We start from the raw sequence: 6,923 nt of genomic DNA, 5'->3' as shown, positions 1-6,923 counted from the left end.
CATATTTAAATTTACTTCATTCAACATTTCATTTCAAGTTTCACATTTAAATTTACTTCATTCAAAATTTCATTTCACGTTTCACATTTAAATTTACTTCATTTTACATTACATTTCACGTTTCACTTTTTAATTTACTTCATTTCACATTTCATTACATTTCATTTCACTTTTCACATATTAATTTACTTCATTTCACATTTTTTTACTTTTCATTTCACGTTTCACATTTAAATTTACTTCTTTACACTTTATTATTTTACTTATTTCATGTTTTCAATTTCGGTTGACGTTTCTGTTGACGTTAGACTTTTCGTTTGACGTTGGACTTTTCGCTTGACATTTCATTTTACATTTCATTACATTTCATATTTCATTTCTCGTTTCACATGTAAATTTACTTCATTTCACTTTTCATTACATTTCATTTCGTGTTTCACATTTACATTTACTTCATTTCACGTTACATTACTTTTCAATTCAGGTTTCACATTTAAATTTACTTCATTTCACATTTCATTACTTTTCATTTCACATTTCACATTTAAATTTACTTCACTTCACATTTCATTTTTCAAATTTATATTTACTTCATTTCAAATTTAATTTATTTTGAATTAACGTTTCACAATTAAATTTACTTCATTTCAAATTTCATTTATTTTCATTTTATGTTTCACATTTAAATTTACTTCATTTCACATTTCATTACATTTCATTTCACGTTTCACATTTAAATTTACTTCATTTCACATTTCATTTGTTTTAAATTCACGGTTCAAATTTATATTTACTTCATTTCACATTTCATTACTTATAATTTCACGTTTCACTTTTATATTTACTTCATTTTACATTTCTTTTCATGTTTCACATTTAAATTTACTGCAATTCACATTTCATTTCACATTTCACAATTAAATTTACTTCATTTCACATACAATTACTTTTAAATTTTCTTTTCAAATTTAAATTTACTTCATTTCACATTTCATTACTTTTCATTTCGCGATACACATTTAAATTTACTTCATTTCACATTTCATTACTTTTCATTTCACGTTTCACTTTTAAATTTAATTCATTTCACTTCAATTACTTTTAAATTTTCTTTTCACATTTAAATTAACTTCATTTCACATTTCATTTCATATTTCATTTAGCGTTTCACATTTAAATACACTTCATTTCATATTTCATTTAGCGTTTCACATTTAAATACACTTCATTTCATATTTCATTTAGCGTTTCACATTTAAATTTACTTCATTTCACATTTCATTTAGCGTTTCACATTTAAATTTACTTCATTTCACATTTCATTTCACGTTTCACATTTAAATTTACTTTATATCACATTTCATTTCACGTTTCACATATAAATTTAGTTCATTTCACATTTCATTTCACGTTTCACATTTAAATTTAGTTCATTTCACATTTCAATTCACGTTTCACATTTAAATTTATTTCATTTTACGTTTCACATTTATATTTATTCATTTCTCATTTCATTACTTTTCATTTCGCTTTTCACATTTAAATTTACTTCATTTCACATTTCATTACATTTGATTTCGCGTTTCACATTTAATTTTACTTCATTTCACATTTCATTTCTCGTTTCACATTTAAATTTACTTCATTGCACATTTCATTACCTTTCATTTCAAGTTTCACATTTAAATTTACTTCATTTCACATTTCATTTTTCACATTTAAATGTACTTCATTTCACATTTCATTAATTTTTATTTCACGTTTCACATTTAAATGTACTTCATTTCACATTTCATTAATTTTGATTTCACGTTTCACATTTAAATTTACTTCATTTCACATTTCATTTTCCGCATTTCGTTTCACACTTCGTTGCTTTTTGTTTCGCGCTTCGTTGCTTTTTGTTTCGCGCTTCGTTGCTTTTTGTTTCGCGCTTCGTTGCTTTTTGTTTCGCGCTTCGTTGCTTTTTGTTTCGCGCTTCGTTGCTTTTTGTTTCGCGCTTCGTTGCTTTTTGTTTCGCGCTTCGTTGCTTTTTGTTTCGCGCTTCGTTGCTTTTTGTTTCGCGCTTCGTTGCTTTTTGTTTCGCGCTTCGTTGCTTTTCGTTTCGCGCTTCGTTGCTTTTCGTTTCGCGCTTCGTTGCTTTTCGTTTCGCGCTTCGTTGCTTTTCGTTTCGCGCTTCGTTGCTTTTCGTTTCGCGCTTCGTTGCTTTTCGTTTCGCGCTTCGTTGCTTTTCGTTTCGCGCTTCGTTGCTTTTCGTTTCGCGCTTCGTTGCTTTTCGTTTCGCGCTTCGTTGCTTTTCGTTTCGCGCTTCGTTGCTTTTCGTTTCGCGCTTCGTTGCTTTTCGTTTCGCGCTTCGTTGCTTTTCGTTTCGCGCTTCGTTGCTTTTCGTTTCGCGCTTCGTTGCTTTTCGTTTCGCGCTTCGTTGCTTTTCGTTTCGCGCTTCGTTGCTTTTCGTTTCGCGCTTCGTTGCTTTTCGTTTCGCGCTTCGTTGCTTTTCGTTTCGCGCTTCGTTGCTTTTCGTTTCGCGCTTCGTTGCTTTTCGTTTCGCGCTTCGTTGCTTTTCGTTTCGCGCTTCGTTGCTTTTCGTTTCGCGCTTCGTTGCTTTTCGTTTCGCGCTTCGTTGCTTTTCGTTTCGCGCTTCGTTGCTTTTCGTTTCGCGCTTCGTTGCTTTTCGTTTCGCGCTTCGTTGCTTTTCGTTTCGCGCTTCGTTGCTTTTCGTTTCGCGCTTCGTTGCTTTTCGTTTCGCGCTTCGTTGCTTTTCGTTTCGCGCTTCGTTGCTTTTCGTTTCGCGCTTCGTTGCTTTTCGTTTCGCGCTTCGTTGCTTTTCGTTTCGCGCTTCGTTGCTTTTCGTTTCGCGCTTCGTTGCTTTTCGTTTCGCGCTTCGTTGCTTTTCGTTTCGCGCTTCGTTGCTTTTCGTTTCGCGCTTCGTTGCTTTTCGTTTCGCGCTTCGTTGCTTTTCGTTTCGCGCTTCGTTGCTTTTCGTTTCGCGCTTCGTTGCTTTTCGTTTCGCGCTTCGTTGCTTTTCGTTTCGCGCTTCGTTGCTTTTCGTTTCGCGCTTCGTTGCTTTTCGTTTCGCGCTTCGTTGCTTTTCGTTTCGCGCTTCGTTGCTTTTCGTTTCGCGCTTCGTTGCTTTTCGTTTCGCGCTTCGTTGCTTTTCGTTTCGCGCTTCGTTGCTTTTCGTTTCGCGCTTCGTTGCTTTTCGTTTCGCGCTTCGTTGCTTTTCGTTTCGCGCTTCGTTGCTTTTCGTTTCGCGCTTCGTTGCTTTTCGTTTCGCGCTTCGTTGCTTTTCGTTTCGCGCTTCGTTGCTTTTCGTTTCGCGCTTCGTTGCTTTTCGTTTCGCGCTTCGTTGCTTTTCGTTTCGCGCTTCGTTGCTTTTCGTTTCGCGCTTCGTTGCTTTTCGTTTCGCGCTTCGTTGCTTTTCGTTTCGCGCTTCGTTGCTTTTCGTTTCGCGCTTCGTTGCTTTTCGTTTCGCGCTTCGTTGCTTTTCGTTTCGCGCTTCGTTGCTTTTCGTTTCGCGCTTCGTTGCTTTTCGTTTCGCGCTTCGTTGCTTTTCGTTTCGCGCTTCGTTGCTTTTCGTTTCGCGCTTCGTTGCTTTTCGTTTCGCGCTTCGTTGCTTTTCGTTTCGCGCTTCGTTGCTTTTCGTTTCGCGCTTCGTTGCTTTTCGTTTCGCGCTTCGTTGCTTTTCGTTTCGCGCTTCGTTGCTTTTCGTTTCGCGCTTCGTTGCTTTTCGTTTCGCGCTTCGTTGCTTTTCGTTTCGCGCTTCGTTGCTTTTCGTTTCGCGCTTCGTTGCTTTTCGTTTCGCGCTTCGTTGCTTTTCGTTTCGCGCTTCGTTGCTTTTCGTTTCGCGCTTCGTTGCTTTTCGTTTCGCGCTTCGTTGCTTTTCGTTTCGCGCTTCGTTGCTTTTCGTTTCGCGCTTCGTTGCTTTTCGTTTCGCGCTTCGTTGCTTTTCGTTTCGCGCTTCGTTGCTTTTCGTTTCGCGCTTCGTTGCTTTTCGTTTCGCGCTTCGTTGCTTTTCGTTTCGCGCTTCGTTGCTTTTCGTTTCGCGCTTCGTTGCTTTTCGTTTCGCGCTTCGTTGCTTTTCGTTTCGCGCTTCGTTGCTTTTCGTTTCGCGCTTCGTTGCTTTTCGTTTCGCGCTTCGTTGCTTTTCGTTTCGCGCTTCGTTGCTTTTCGTTTCGCGCTTCGTTGCTTTTCGTTTCGCGCTTCGTTGCTTTTCGTTTCGCGCTTCAGATTTAAATTTACTTCATTTCACTTTTCATTACTTTTAATATTTCATTTCACGTTTCACATTTAAATTTACTTCATTTCACGTTTCACATTTAAATTTACTTCATTTCACGTTTCACATTTAAATTTACTTCATTTCACGTTTCACATTTAAATTTACTTCATTTCACTTTTCATTACTTTTAATATTTCATTTCACGTTTCACATTTAAATTTACTTCATTTCACGTTTCACATTTAAATTTACTTCATTTCACGTTTCACATTTAAATTTACTTCATTTCACGTTTCACATTTAAATTTACTTCATTTCACTTTTCATTACTTTTAATATTTCATTTCACGTTTCACATTTAAATTTACTTCATTTCACGTTTCACATTTAAATTTACTTCATTTCACGTTTCACATTTAAATTTACTTCATTTCACGTTTCACATTTAAATTTACTTCATTTCACGTTTCACATTTAAATTTACTTCATTTCACGTTTCACATTTAAATTTACTTCATTTCACTTTTCATTACTTTTAATATTTCATTTCACGTTTCACATTTAAATTTACTTCATTTCACGTTTCACATTTAAATTTACTTCATTTCACGTTTCACATTTAAATTTACTTCATTTCACGTTTCACATTTAAATTTACTTCATTTCACGTTTCACATTTAAATTTACTTCATTTCACGTTTCACATTTAAATTTACTTCATTTCACGTTTCACATTTAAATTTACTTCATTTCACGTTTCACATTTAAATTTACTTCATTTCACGTTTCACATTTAAATTTACTTCATTTCACGTTTCACATTTAAATTTACTTCATTTCACGTTTCACATTTAAATTTACTTCATTTCACGTTTCACATTTAAATTTACTTCATTTCACTTTTCATTACTTTTAATATTTCATTTCACGTTTCACATTTAAATTTACTTCATTTCACGTTTCACATTTAAATTTACTTCATTTCACGTTTCACATTTAAATTTACTTCATTTCACGTTTCACATTTAAATTTACTTCATTTCACGTTTCACATTTAAATTTACTTCATTTCACGTTTCACATTTAAATTTACTTCATTTCACGTTTCACATTTAAATTTACTTCATTTCACGTTTCACATTTAAATTTACTTCATTTCACGTTTCACATTTAAATTTACTTCATTTCACGTTTCACATTTAAATTTACTTCATTTCACGTTTCACATTTAAATTTACTTCATTTCACGTTTCACATTTAAATTTACTTCATTTCACGTTTCACATTTAAATTTACTTCATTTCACGTTTCACATTTAAATTTACTTCATTTCACTTTTCATTACTTTTAATATTTCATTTCACGTTTCACATTTAAATTTACTTCATTTCACTTTTCATTACTTTTAATATTTCATTTCACGTTTCACATTTAAATTTACTTCATTTCACTTTTCATTACTTTTAATATTTCATTTCACGTTTCACATTTAAATTTACTTCATTTCACTTTTCATTACTTTTAATATTTCATTTCACGTTTCACATTTAAATTTACTTCATTTCACTTTTCATTACTTTTAATATTTCATTTCACGTTTCACATTTAAATTTACTTCATTTCACTTTTCATTACTTTTAATATTTCATTTCACGTTTCACATTTAAATTTACTTCATTTCACTTTTCATTACTTTTAATATTTCATTTCACGTTTCACATTTAAATTTACTTCATTTCACTTTTCATTACTTTTAATATTTCATTTCACGTTTCACATTTAAATTTACTTCATTTCACTTTTCATTACTTTTAATATTTCATTTCACGTTTCACATTTAAATTTACTTCATTTCACTTTTCATTACTTTTAATATTTCATTTCACGTTTCACATTTAAATTTACTTCATTTCACTTTTCATTACTTTTAATATTTCATTTCACGTTTCACATTTAAATTTACTTCATTTCACTTTTCATTACTTTTAATATTTCATTTCACGTTTCACATTTAAATTTACTTCATTTCACTTTTCATTACTTTTAATATTTCATTTCACGTTTCACATTTAAATTTACTTCATTTCACTTTTCATTACTTTTAATATTTCATTTCACGTTTCACATTTAAATTTACTTCATTTCACTTTTCATTACTTTTAATATTTCATTCCACGTTTCACATTTAAATTTACTTCATTTCACTTTTCATTACTTTTAATATTTCATTCCACGTTTCACATTTAAATTTACTTCATTTCACTTTTCATTACTTTTAATATTTCATTCCACGTTTCACATTTAAATTTACTTCATTTCACTTTTCATTACTTTTAATATTTCATTCCAAGTTTCACATTTAAATTTACTTCATTTCACTTTTCATTACTTTTAATATTTCATTCCAAGTTTCACATTTAAATTTACTTCATTTCACTTTTCATTACTTTTAATATTTCATTCCAAGTTTCACATTTAAATTTACTTCATTTCACTTTTCATTACTTTTAATATTTCATTCCAAGTTTCACATTTAAATTTACTTCATTTCACTTTTCATTACTTTTAATATTTCATTCCAAGTTTCACATTTAAATTTACTTCATTTCACTTTTCATTACTTTTCATTCCAAGTTTCACATTTAAATTTACTTCATTTCACTTTTCATTACTTTTCATTCCAAGTTTCACATTTAAATTTACT

The sequence above is a fragment of the Cyrtonyx montezumae genome, unplaced genomic scaffold (genome assembly GCF_038088225.1).
Source record: "Cyrtonyx montezumae isolate F1298 unplaced genomic scaffold, pur_monq_1.0 scaffold_47, whole genome shotgun sequence".
In the NCBI taxonomy this organism is placed as follows: domain Eukaryota; kingdom Metazoa; phylum Chordata; class Aves; order Galliformes; family Odontophoridae; genus Cyrtonyx; species Cyrtonyx montezumae.
This window is presented reverse-complemented; position numbering follows the sequence as displayed.